This window comes from Euprymna scolopes, chromosome 12, assembly GCF_053919585.1.
Source record: "Euprymna scolopes isolate OS-2025 chromosome 12, ASM5391958v1, whole genome shotgun sequence".
NCBI classification, from domain to species: Eukaryota; Metazoa; Mollusca; class Cephalopoda; order Sepiida; family Sepiolidae; genus Euprymna; species Euprymna scolopes.
The window spans coordinates 31,628,819-31,643,818 of record NC_136493.1 but is presented as its reverse complement, the minus strand read 5'-3'; the positions used below and the strand labels follow the sequence as shown (position 1 = coordinate 31,643,818).

At 31.6% G+C, this 15,000-nt stretch overlaps 1 protein-coding gene across 1 annotated transcript in view; it reads left to right on the top strand.

The window, feature by feature from the left end:
• Positions 1 to 15,000, top strand: part of LOC145291238 (ecdysone receptor-like) — a 315,312-nt gene that overhangs the window by 790 nt on the left and 299,522 nt on the right. The window lies entirely within an intron of this gene.

Sequence of the window (15,000 nt, the reverse complement as noted above, 5' to 3'; positions counted from 1 at the left end):
CACATTTAATTAAAGTTTTATGATATGTTTTTTTTTTATTCAATTGTAAGGTACAAGTACAGAATAGATACAAAACACCCTCCCCATGTTAAGAATGGCTTTTTTAAATAATAACGTTATTATTTCAGCACGGATCACTCTCTGCATGAGTACCCTAATAAAAGATGTTAAGATTTTTTTTATTTATTTATTTATTTATTTTTTTTTTTTTTTTGGTGAGGGGATACTAGTGCACTGCACTCCACTGCAGTACTACTGCACTGCACTTATTGATCCGTGCTGAAATAATAATGTGGTATTTCACGGGGAACGTGGACCCTGCGTAAACGGTGTTTTTATTCAATGATTTCTCCCTGAAATGCGTAAAAGGCTTTCTTTCACTTTTTAATCGTGCGTGTATTTATTTCATTTATTTATTTTTATTTTTTTTTTTTTTTGGAGGGGGTGGGTATTTTATTTCGATGAGTAACTTTGACACATATTTTTATTTCATTTTAATTATATTTTCTCAACTAAATATTTTTTTATTTTTTATTACATTTATAACGTTATTTAGAAAGCCATTCTTAACATGGGGAGAGGAGGGTGTTTTGTACCTATTCTGTACTTTAACCTTACAGTTTAATTTAAAAAAAAAACATAAAACTTTAACTAAACTGGAAAATACTATTTAAAAAATAGCACGAATCAATAAGTGCATTTGCATTTGTACCTTTTTTTTTTTTTTAACAAATAATCAACTAAATTGGTGTTTCTTGTGCGTGTGCTATCGCGCTGAAATAATAACATAAAAACCATTCTTAACATATGGAGGATAGGGTATTTTGTAACTATTCTGTAATTTCACCTAACAATTTAAGGTGAAAGTGCACGCGCACGCACGCACGGGGGACTACCCGAAGAAGTTGATTACGAGGATGTCGGCGCGTTACTTACGGGGAGGGGGGGGCAATAAAACGGTAAATTAAACTGCAGAAGCACCTCTTAAATGTTGTACAAGTTCTATCATTGAATAACCCCCCTCCAAGAAAAAGAAAAATGCTTTTGTAAACCGCTCGTGAAAAATATTTTTTTTTTTTTTTTTTAAATCAATTAAAAAGCATCAAAAACTACGTAACACAGAAAAATAAACCACATTTTGTTGTTTTTGAAAACTTTCTTGTTATTTCAAATGTCTGCTAAAAAATTATTCCGCGATGTGACAAGTCACCATACTACGCGCGTCCATGCGCGAACGCATCATGTAAGAATAGCATAAACGATGCGGTGACCGGTGTGTGCGCCGTGCGGTAGGTGTATCAGAATTTTTGTAGGAATTTTTGACACCCCTAACACGAAACTGCGGAGAAAATATAAAAATCTCGTAATTTCTCTATTAAAGGTGGGTTGTTTATTTTCTTTATGGATTATACTTCAAAAATAAACTATTAAAGTTGTTTTAAAAGTAATAGAATTTTTTTTTTTTTTTAACAGTAATGAATTTTCCGAACTCAATACTTTTCAATTTTTAAACTTTAAAAATCTATCAAAATTTTTCTATTGATTCTATTTTTACGATATTTTCAGGGTCAATGTGAAATTTTATGTTCTTTCCAATAAACCGAATATAATATTTTAGACAAACGGTTTTTTTTTTTAATTCACGCCCCTCCCCCATTTTCAAGTGTCTATTAAAAAGTAAATAATTAATTTACTCACAAATTGAAGAGAAAAGGTCAATAAATAATATATTCAAATTTAAAACAAAAAACGTAGTGTTTTTTTAGAAGTTTACCTGTAAAGTTTGAAGTTTAAAACTTTTTTTTTTAACCACGTTATTTGTTTTTCCTTTTTTTTTTTTTTTTAATGGAATCTTGGTCCTTGCTCCTTTTAATTGAAAAAAAATTAGGGCTTGAATTACATTTTTCGAGGAGTTATAAGCTTGGAAAGACAGGGGGTGGAATAATTCACGCCTCCCATTTTGAAATGTCTATTAAAAAGTAAATAATTAATTTATCTACCAAAGTCTTATATATCACAAATTGAAGAGAAAAGGTCAATAAATAATATATTAAAATTTAAAACAAAAAAGTACTGTTTTTTAGAAATTTACCTGTAAAGTCCGAAGTTTAAAACCTTTTTTTTTTTTTTTTTTTTTTTTTTTAAATGAAACCTTGGTCCTTGCTCCTTTTAATTGAAAAAAAAATTAGGGCTTGAATTACATTTTTCGAGGAGTTATAAGCTTGGAAAGATGGGGTGGAATTATTCACTATTTTCACGAAATTTCTGACACACCTAACGGTAGTTAGCACAAAATAGTGCGAGGGTTCAGTGGTTAATACCATGCAAACGGTAAATTTGCGACGGGTTTGAATATCAGATTCGTTGTCAGCGACCCCGAAAACCTACAAAATACCAAATTTTATTGGTCGGTGTTCTGTTGTAGTTAAAGTAAACATTTACCCGTTAAAAATAAGAAAATGCCTTCCAGAAGAAACGTCCCAACCTCCCCATGTTAAGAACGGCTTTCGGAATAAACACACTTTGCAGGTTGGACAACTAGTGCATATTAACCGTCTTCGGGTAATCTCCCCAGTCCACTTTCACCCAATTTAATAAAAAAAAAATTTTTTAAATATCGCAAAAGTTGAATTTAACTTGAAAATACTATTTTTTTAAATAGCGCGGTAACAGATACATAAGCACCGAATTTAGTCTTTTTTTTTTAATTTTTTTTTAATAAAATATTTTGGTGCTTATGCACTTGTGTTACCGTGCTATTTACGTTAAATTCAAGAGTACATTTTTTTACCCGTTTCCGCCTTTTTAAAATGACGATTTGATAAGGTTTTCGGGTATGCTGAAAACGAATATCGCATTTAAATTTTACGCAAATAAGCTTTTCGGATATTACGCAATGTCATTTTTATGTTATTGCTGGTGGCCATCTTGGTGCGTGCAAGTGTGCCGTATAGTTTCCCGGGGTTGTTTACTAGGTACAGCAAAAAATGGTGGCATAAAGATAGGACATAGTTTTGAAAGTCGGTTTATCATAAATTTTTGTAGGTTTCCGATTACGTTTTGATTGTATTTGAAAGATTAAAGACTAAAGTTAATTTCCAAAAGGAAAAAAATATCTGTACACGTGAAAAAAAGTTATGAAAAATGTTTTCACGGCGAGCTAACCAATTCAGCTAAATTTTGATTTTAAATAAATTCATTGTAAAAAATCCTTTGGAAGATAATTAGTTTTCTGGGTCCATTTCAAAGATAATTAGTAAAGTAACTAAAATAATAAAAACAACTTGTTAGTACAAAAAATAGCTTAATTAGCCCCCCCCCCCAGAGCGAGAGATTCTCGCTTCGTTCAGCTGAAAGAAAACAAAGTCCTCGTCACATTGATTATACCGTAACCTTCGAGAGTACTTCTTCCTCTCGGTGGCCTCGATTATAGGGAAGCCCAAAATCTCAGACAGTCGAAAGGCTGTCTGAAAATGACGTCAGGTAGTTAAAGGGAGGTAAGGGTGCTGCTTTTTTTATTATTATTATTTCTCCCAGCTGTTTATCCGTACATTCCTATCGTGAACGTTTATATAATTTTACCATTTTTCAATTGAATTATTTTTTCATAGTCCTGTTTTTAAATTTAAAAAAAAAGTTTTATTTTTCAATATTATATAAAAAATTACGTTACGCCGAAGGTTTAATTATATTCCGTGATCATTATTTGGTAAATACTGAAAATTTCATTAAACTTGGTTAAATTCCTGATTTTTGGTGAATTTTTTAAGTAAAGGCAGGGGTCGAAATGTTTATATTTTGAGCATCGGAATTCATTTTGCACGTACCTTGCGTTCACATGCAAAAGTGCTCGCTTGCATGTACCAAGAATAACATAAGAAATAACATTACTTAATATCCAGAAAACTACTTCTTTCTAGAAAATTTAGATGAGATATTCGTTTTCAGCATAGCCAAAAACCGTTCAAAGTTGTCTTTTTAAAGGAAAATATTAGGGTGGAAACCAGGTAAAAAAAAAAAATTACCAATTCAAGTTTTACTATATCTTTTTTATTATTATTAAATTGTTAGGTGGAAGTACAGAATAATTACAAAACACTCTCCCTCCTTTCCCCTTTTTAGAATGGCTTTCTAAATAATAGCGTTATTATTTTAGCATGGTAACATAAGTTCATAAGTACTGTCAAAAAATTAATTTCGACTCAAGAATAGGCTGAATGCTCCGAGATGGGGTACTTCTACACTTTATCGTCGAAACTGGAGACGCCATTTTATTTCACGCACCTGCAGTTTAAATGCAAGGGAGAAATCATTATTTTAAAATGGCCGAAGCATGAAATAACTAAAAAATTAAACTGGAGGACGATTGCTTCTGGAAAGAATAAATTAACTTAAAATTAACATTTATTACTTTATCTAATGTTTAAAATTATTTATTTGTTCGAAAAAAAAATATATATATATATTATAAAAATCCAATGTTACTTTCATTACAAAATTGTTTTATTAGAATTATATTTCCTTACGCAAACTTTTCAATAAATGTTTATGCAATAAATGTTTTCGTTTTCAAATGGCGCTCGCCCAGTTTAAACAATTACGAATATGTCATTTTCATTTTGTTTTTAATAAAAAAAAAAAAAAAAAAGTTTCATGAAAAACTTTCCCGTTCTCATTAATCAAATCGAAACATTTCCAATTAAACAATTACGGATACATGTTCTCTTTCACTTTCTTTATTTACTTTTTTTCATCGTTCTTTCCGGAAGTTTAATTTTTTTTGTTATTTATTTCTAACTTCGGCCATAGTTTAAAATACTGATTTCTCCCTTGGATTTGGACAGCAGGTGAGTGAAATAAAATGGCGTCTCCAATTTCGGTGATAAAGTGTAGAAGCACCCGAGAGGGGGGGGACAGTATAAAAGATTGCGAAATGATCGTTATTCCGTGATCCCAACTCGGGAGTTAGTTTACACCTAGAGTATGACGTATCGACTGTGTGTTGAGTTTCTGAACAAGCTTAAGAAGGAACCAATGACCTCCGCATTCTGCAGAGGCCCCCGTCCGCAACGTACCTCATTATCACGCCCAGACTCGGCATGGTGCAAGTAGGTCGGCAACTAACTGGTAACAAATGGCTCACCGACACTGCTAAGTGCGTCACATAATATAAATAGGCGCAATGTAAGAAGCTAAAAGGCAGACAGGAACACCACAGAACATGGTCGATGTCGGCACCCCTCAGAACTCTATGAAATGAAGAGGTGTGCACCAACGACCTACTAACCTACCTGCTGACCCAAGGCAGAGATATAAGATTTGAGAAATTAACAGTTCGAGGATACTGAAAGTAAGTTGTGAGCTGATGAGGATCTAGTATAGGCGATTTCATATAGGTAGCAAGGTGGTTATAGTTTAGCATGTATGAATTGTACATATTAAGTATACTGCTGAAGTTCTACCCTCTATCATAAAAGGAAATCTGTTTGTAATGCAGTTGGTTAATTTGACAAAAAAAAAGAAGTGTGTAAGGTTGTTGCAATAGACAGAGCTTAATAAAATGAAATGACAGCTCAAGCAAAAGTTACATTTTAAACCAGGACAAAACTCAAAGAAAACCAACCTGCCTCCTCCCTTGAGGCTTGCATTTACAAATATCCGCAGGCTCAGAACTAACTTAGATGATGTTGAATTATTTCTCCTTGTAAACACCCTGGATATCTTAGCATTAAGTGAAACTAACCTACACTCCTCCATTCTCTTTAACCACTTTAGCATGCCTGGTTATCTCCCACTCTGCCGTAAGGACTCAGACAGACATATGCATGGGCTTGGAGTCTTCATTCGTAACACCCTCCCCCTGACTAGAGAGATAAAACTAGAATCAGACGACCAGGCCTTTGTACTTCAGGCTAAATATGCAACATAACATTAGCTACTTGTATTTTCTCTACCGCTCTCCCTCTGTACCCTAATAAACAAAGTCTCTGACAGCATAGATATAGCACTCTCTCTCGATACTAGCACACAAGTACATGTATTTGGTGACTTCAATGTTCACCACAGTAACTGGCTTGGATTCTCTAATTACACAGACATAGCTGGTAGCACAACACATAGCTTCTCTATATCCCATTCCCTATCTCAGACGGTTACATTTCAGACAAGTTTCCCATACCAGCAAGATCAACATGCCTTATTTCTAGACCTATTTCTGACCACAGTGCCTGATGATTGTACAACAAATGCCTACAGCCCACTCGGGAATGCTGATCACGCTGTGATAATGGTAGAAATCGCCCTAAATTCTCGCCCTAAAATTGAAGACCCATTACTCAAAATAACGAGGTATTACAAAAAGGCTGACTGGGAAGCCATCAAGGAACTCATCAGAGATACCCCATGGCGAAATATCTTTTCTCTTCCAGCGGAACAGTGTGCAAATGAGACCACTGAATGGTTCCAAACTGCAATTGAAACACATGTTCCCACACGGAAATTCTATAGCAAACCCCACTCTCCCCAATGCTTGTGCAGCTGCCATTGCTCAAAGGCAGCATGCATTCCGCAGATTCAACAGACATAAGTCCAATTCAAACAGACAGAAGTATATAGAAGCTAGAAGTAATTGTAAGAGAGTAATAGTGACAGCTAAGACAGATTACACTGAAACCACCAGAAAATGCATCGAAGCACAGAAATTAAGAACTCGTGATTTCTGGAAAATCTACAACAGTGTAGTAAATAATGGACAGTTAACGATTCCCCCATTATCAAACAATGATGAGGTTGCTTCCACAGCAACCGACAAGGCTAATCTGCTTGCCAGTTGGTTTGTCTCAAACTCCACACTGGACCTGGCACACCATTCCCTTCCCAACTTTCCTTTGCGGACAGACGCCACACTAGACGATTTGAAAATCAACCCATCTCAGGTACATGGTATCATAAAAAACCTAGACACCTCAAAAGTATGTGGACCCGATTTCGTCTCGGCTGTGCTGTTAAAAAAATGCTCTGCTGAGGTTGCTCCAGTTCTCTTCAAACTTTACAATAAATGCCTTAACAACTCTTGCTTTCCCGACTGCTGGAAAACCGCTTCTGTGGTACCAGTCTTCAAGAATACTGGTGAAAGAACTAACCCACTAAATTATCGCCCCATTAGCCTCCTCCCGTTTTTCACCAAAATATTTGAGTCCTTAGTAAATCAAGCCCTAGTCCAGCACCTAACAGCTGCTAAACTCCTGACTGACAAACATGGATTTAAGCAAGCCCGTTCAACAGCAGATATCTTAACTGTAGTCTCTGAATGTCTATACTGTTCACTGGACAAAATAGGAGAAGGTAGAGTGGTAGCCCTTGATATATCCAAGGCTTTTGACAGGGAAATTTTAAGGGAAATTAAATCATATGGTATCACTGGTAGAATACATAATATAATTAAATCCTTCTTAAGTAAGAGAAAAATCCAAGTTGTCCTCGATGGTCGTACATCTAAGTAATATGATATAAATGCGGGAGTACCTCAGGGGTCTATCCTTGGACCTTTATTATTCCTGATATTCATAAATGACCTCCATGCTAAAATTGTTTCGGAGATGGGTATATTTGTCGATGACACTACTCTCTATAACACGCATGAGGGGAAAACAAATGAACACATATCTAAGGAAATGGCAGAAACACTAGAGGACAACCTCTGATCTGTAATGGAATAATATTATTTGAATCTTAGTGGAAATGTAATATTTTGTTTAAAAAAAACACCTGTACTAAAATTGTTTTCAGTAGTAAAAAAAATGAATGATTTTGTTTTTGCTTTTTTTATGAAAATAAAGCATCGTAAATTGTAACAATATAAAAAAAAAAAAAAAAAATTTCAGGAATATTATGAAAAAAGCCCTCAAAGTCCGTATTAATGAATTCGATATAACTCAAAGAAAAATTAATTTCTCAAACTACCGATATTGAATTAAGCATTGTTTATTTAATATTTTCACACAAAAAAAAATTATACTTGCAAAAAATATTTCTACTTTTTTACATTATATTTCGCATAACTTTTATATGTAAGATTTCAATATTTTCCTTGCTTGAATGTATGTGAAATTTTCGGCATAACATAATTTTTATATAATCTTGAAAAATAGAAGAAAAAAAATTAATTTAAAAGCAGGAACATAGAAAAATAATACAAACGTCTATGATAGGAATGTATGGATGAACGGCTGGGGAAGAAAAAAGCAAACCAGCACTCCCTACCTCCTTTTAACTACCTGACATCACTTTCAGACAGCCTTTTGATTTTCTGACATTTTGCGCTTCCAAAATATCCACACTTGGACAATTTTTTGTTTGTTATGATTCTGCTAAACCAGAATCTCTCGTTTTTGGAGGCTAATTAAGCTAATTTTTGTACAAACAAGGTGGTTTTTGTTTTTCATTTAATTCAATATCTTAGGTATTACTTTACTAATTATTTTTGAAATAGACCCAGAAAACTAATATTTATCTTTCAAAGGATTTTTACAATGAATTTATTTAACTTTAAAATTTAGCTGAATTTGTCAGCTTCTGAATGTCGCCGTGAAAACATTTTTCATTATAATTTTATTTTTTACGTGTACAAATTATATATATATATATATATATATATATATATTTTTTTTTTTTTCAAATTAACTTTAGGCTTTAATTTTTCAAATATGATCAAAGAGTAGTCGAAAACCTACAAAATAATTATGATGAACCGGATTCCAAAAGTATGTCCCCTATTTTTTTCCGACATTTTTGCTCGTACCTAGTTATTATTTACAAAACCTTATTTGACATGGGGAAGAGTAATGTGCTAACTATTCTGTACTTTCACCTTCCTCTTTTCTTTAACTATGTCGTCTGCTGATTTTTTGTTAAAACTATTACCTAATTATTATTTGGCCTTTTTGATAAACTTTCCTCCACCTCAACACTCACCTTTACAATAACGACTTTTAGAGGCTTTCAGGTATGCTAAAAACGAATATCACGTTCACATTTAGGGCAGACAAGTCATTTTTTATATTAAAACTAGGTACGTCCAAAACGGAAGGAGGGGATAAGTATTTTTTGACTCAACCAAAAATCAAGTAATTATCCAATCAATACGAAATTTTCACCGATTAAGTGAAGAATGAACTTTATAATGGTGTATTTTTTCATATATATATATATTGCTTACAACCCTACTTCTTTATTTGTGGGTACAAATATGCTTAAAATAATCAGCCGAAACCGAACAAAATATATTGTATTGTGAGTGGAGCGAAGATTATACATAAAACAAACAAACAAAACAATTGTGCACGTATTGGATTTTAAAGTTGAAAATCCGAATTTTGAATGTGTTTAATTTTTCATTTTTGTGTTTTGCAGTGTAAAATTCGTTCAGTATGTTAATAATAATTATCATTCAGATTAGCTATATATATATATATATATATATATATATATATTATTTTTGCGAAAAACACTATTTTTAAATCTTTGAAAAAAAAAATTAATTAATAATTTTCTTTTAGTGAGGTCAATATTGCTTATATACCACTATATAGGAAAAGCTTTGAAGAATCGATAAATAACTGCGCATTTTGCTAAAAATACGATAATTTCTTTCGGCAATTTGTTCTTACGTGATTTTATCTCATCTATGATAGGTCATAAGACCTAAAAACAGTTTTTCTGTATTGTTTGCAAACAGTTGTTACCTTTCCCTTTACATTTAAAGTCTACCGCTCTGCGATGCCACAATTTTGGGTACTTCACTTAATCGTCGAAACAAACGTTAAAAATGCATGGAAATTTACAGGACTAAATGAACTTTATTTATTCATGTAAAAGCTACCGTCATTTCTTCCAAACTAATCAAGTTTTAGATTTTTTTGATTTCACCATGCGAAATCTATAGTGATATACATAGGGACTGGCAAAAGTCATCACAAAATTACCCCACCCTATATGTAACACGATGTAACTTTATTATAAACTAGCGGGGGTACCCGGCGTTGCCCGAGTGTTTGTTTTCGGGACGGGGGGGGGGAGTTTTAAAAAATGTTATGGTAGGTAAGTAGGAAGGATCAAACCCGAAGTCATGAGTAAAAGTAGGAAAATAAAGTGTGAAAAAAAAAAAAAAAAAAAAAAAAACATCTGCAACGTTAACAGTTCGGCCACCAAGAAAAGTCCATTCCAGTTGTTTAGGAAAAAAAAAAAAAAAAAAAAAAAAAACGACTACGGTAGGTCGGCACGAACGTGAAAATATAATGTGAATTGTCCAGCACGCTAACTACTACGCCACAGAGCACTGCAGCTTAGTTTAGTGATTTTAAATAACTTCACATGAAAGAACTACGAAGCCAAACCGGTGTTCTCTTCTCAACTGTTCCTTGTGAACGATCCCCAAACGGTGTTAAGTGGTGGCAGGGGGAGGAGGAATTTAGTAGAGAGAAAATATTTTACCACTTCCATTGATCTTAACCGATTTTGGCCGTGACTTCTCAGCAGAAAAAGTATAGAAATCTAAGATTATCGAGGAATTTGAGAAATAATAAGCCTATAACACACCTCAGATATTGTTCTGCCGTTTGTGCATATTATATTTGCATGAAATATCTTGATTTTAATCCTATTAATGTCAAAATCAGACGGGAAAAAATGAGTTCATTTTATTTATATAGAGATAAAAATTATCAGTATAACTTTAGTACCATTTAAACGAAGAAGAGCAAAATAAGCCAGTAATAATTTAAAAACATTTTTTTCATCGAACGAAAACAATGAAATTGCGAGACGAAAATCGTGTTTACATAATTGGCGCTTTAAAATAACGTTCCCATTCCGAACGTGAAAACATACCCGTATTTAATAAATCTAGCCATAATCAACTAATGGTCAGATTTTCATGAAATTTTTTATACTTATCTATTTTAGAATGAAATTAAATATAAAATGCAGTTTTCGTAAAATATACGAGGGGAAATATTTTTTTAGTGCGTGTCCCCCTCTCCATATTTATGTTTTCGAAATTCGAACAAAATATATTTAAATATATCGAAATTTCTATTTATTATGAAACATAAACATTCAAATAAGTAAAAAAAATATTTATTTTTTTAAATTTAAATACACACATTGAACAAAAATTTACCTTGAAGTTGCAATTATAAAATTGATATAAACTTAATATTATTATGTATTTTTTTTAAATAGCGTTTTTTTTTTTCGAATTAATATATACTATAATCAGTTGAATTGCCAAGAAAAAGAAACTTCGTAAACATCGATTCATTTTTAAAAGATTAAAATTTCATTATTTCAAAATGTTCTGTTATAACATAGATTTTTAATTGTACACAGATTCGAAAAAGTTGTCAAAAAACACTTAGAAATTCGCTCAATATATGTTACCGTGACATAAGTTGACATGTCGTCGGTGGTTTTTTAATAGTATTTTGTCTAGTTTATTATTTATAACACCTTTTCCCAAACTTACCGTGTTAAAGAGAAAGCCGGGCGCCATTTTGAATTTTCCAATATATCGGTAAACACTGCATGTTTTTCGAGCTGAATAAACATGTTACATTGAATAAAAACACAAAAAATATATCCAGTTTGGTAGAAAAGTAACTTATCTTGCCTTTGATAACATTTATTTGTTATATATTTGTTTGTTTTTTTTGTTTTTTTGACAACTTTTTCGAATCTGTGTACAGTAATACAAACCCAAAGTTTGTAATAGTTAAGAAAAAAAAGAAAGAAAAAAGGCGCTTATGCACTATTTGACCCGCGCTATTTTTAAAATAGTATTTTCAAGTTAAATTCAAGTTTTCCGATATCTTTTTTTTTATTATTAAATTGTTAGGTGACTGTGCAGAATAATTATAAAATACCCTCCCCATATTAAGAATGGCTTTCTAAATGTCATTTCAGCGCGCGGGTCAAATAGTGCAGAAAGTACCGAAAAAAGGCGTACTTATACCCTTATGTTTGTTACCGTGCTGAAATAATGTTATTTTGAAAGCCATTCTTAACAAAGGTATGGGGGCGGTGTTTTGGAACTATTCCGTACTTCCACCTAAGAATTTAATAATAATAAAAAAAAGATATCGTGAAACTTGAATTTAATTTGAAAATACAATTTTAAGAAATACTAGTACGATAACAAGAGTGCATAAGCACTAACAAAACTCTCCCTTTCTCGTGTAAAAAAAAAAATGCCTTCTAAATAATAACTTAATCAGAAGGACCATATCTGACTTGTTGCCGTGTAGCCGTCTACAGAACAGAAACCGGAAGTCCAAAAGTGCCTGGCGTTGTCCGGAAATATTTTTACTTTCATTTTTGTTTTTCTTTTCTGTTTTTCTTTTTTTCGCTATGTCGTTTGTTTTGTTGATTTTATTTGTTTTCATTTTTTAACTATTTTTTTTTTTTTTTAAATAGAATTTTCGAAAGTTTTATGCAATGAAATATTGACGGAACCAAATTGTTATAAATCTATAACTGATTGTTAGGTTAACGTTAATATTTGATGTACATAAAGATTTGGTAAGTTAAGTGACTTTTTATTCGACAGTTTAAAGGCTTCCAAAGCCGGTTAACACCTTTTAATATTGTTGCCATTCAAGCATTCTTAACGAAAGTAGTTCTAGTTTTATAAGTTGGTTAAATGAATAATTAGCAATCTACCTATATATAATATAGGCACCGCCAAAAATGGCCGCAAAATCAAGTTGTTGTTGTTTTTTAAAACTAAATTACATTTATTAAAATCCATTATTTCTGAGTAACTTTTTTTTTTCCAGAAAGATAAAACCCTGAATTTTATCATATAGAAAACAGAATAATGTAAAACTTTTTCTACTATTTTTAATTCAATTTTAAATGTTAAATTTTCCCAAAAAGTTAACAATTGACATTTTTTGTCTTGCACAAAAAACGTATTTAAATATTAAAAAAAAAGGGTTTTTGAAATAATTAATTTATTTATTTATTGTCTAACTAAGATTTAAGATGATTTTCTAAGAGAATATGCAAAAATATTATAATATAAGTACCTGAATTTCAAATAATTCCACTTATTCATATAGGTAACTAGATATTTCGCGTCGACGTAGAGTTCAGATCGACTCTGTTTACGTTTTCGTTTGATAATAAGAAAACTATGGAAGACCAAACAGGCCAAAAAAACTTATTTTTCAGTGACGAAAATTTCAATGTATTATTAAGCTGAGGCTGGCCAGTACCAGATGGGTGACCATTTGTATGAGTTTGGTTTTTAATGTGTATGTGTGTGGGGCCCAGGCTCCCCAAAATGGGGGGGGGCAATTTAAAGCAGAATAAAAAAAAAAATTATTTCAGCGCGTTTGGTCCACCGTAGTCGAAAGGCGGCAAACGTTTTCAAACGGGATCGAAAAAAATGATGCTATTTTTAACACAAAGGGCACAATATTTATCGAATTTTTTTTTTTGTATCGATTATTCAAAGCATGCCCTGTTTAATAATGGTCATGCATTATTCGGCTCGCTAAAAAAAAATTGTTAATTTATTTATCAAAAATTTTAAAATGGCTTTTTTCGTATAAATATTAAAAAAAAAAAAAATTTGTTTTGCTTAACTTAAATTAATTATTTTACTTAACATTATTCACCGAATTTCACACTTCAAAACTCAAAAGCGGGATAATTAAACACAATCGAAGTTCTGATATTCAGACGTCAAAATAAGGTATGCAAACAATTTTTTTTTTTTTTTAATCTATAATTCTGTCCCTTACAACAACACAATATGTTTTGTTCAGTTTCAGATTATTATTTTAAGCATATTTGTTCCCACTTCAAAACAAGGGGGGGGTTGTAAGCAAAAAAATATATATATATAAATATCGTTTATGAAAAATAAGTACACTGTTATAAAGTTCATTCTTCTCCTAACAATCGCTGAAAATTTCGTATTGATCGGATAATTACCTGATATTTGGTAGATTTTTAAAAAGACGGTCCGTCAAAAAGTACTGACCTGCCCCCCCCCCCCAGTTTTGGCGGTGCCTATAGGTGTATCAGAAAGTGGCCATTAAAAATGGTGATCAGAACTTTAATAATTCAACTTACTATTTTTCGAAGCTTATAACTATTTGAAAAATGTAATTCAAACCCTATTTTTTTTTTTTCAATAAAAGGAGCAAAGACCAAATTTTAAAAAGATAACAGATTTAATAGCAAATTATGCAATATTTGTTTGTTTGTTTTTAAGCGGTTTTCTTTTTAAAAAAATATAAAGAAAATCAACATTGCTTGCTTATGTATATATATATATAAATGCTAAAAAATCGCTTACTTAAAAATATATTAAATGGGTAGTTCAATCCTTCATTTTTAAGAATTTATCCATATTTATATTTTAAATTCCATGTATTTTTTAAATAAAACGATTTTTAAAGCGAGGGTCGTAGAAATTTTCGTTACGTGTTTTGCGCGAAGCTGTAAAGAGCTGCTGCTGCTGCTAAAATGAAAGTTATGAAATACGGATTAAAGGATATAAATAATGTCTCTTTTTTATTGCGTGTGTTAACCACAATTAGTATTTTTCATCCTCCGTAGTTAAAAAAGAAACGCACATTCACTTATAAGTTTTTCCCCTAGAACAAAAAATCCGCTTCATCGATTTAAAAAAAAAAAATCTTTTAATGAAATACACGAGTTTTTGATTGATATATTTTAATGCTTCTTTATCGACTAAATTTTTAGTTTTTAAATGTATAAAAAAAGAAAACCTTCAATGAAAAAAAAAAAAATATTTGCCGTCAGCGTCTGATATTTACTTGACGATGTAAACATAACATGAGCTTTCATTAAAAAAAAAAAAAAAAAAAATCAACGTGTTTTTTTTTGTTTTTTTTTTTTAAGGTTTTACACTTTGGACTTTACAGGACAATTTAAAAAAAAAACTTTTTTTTTTAAATTAGAATATTT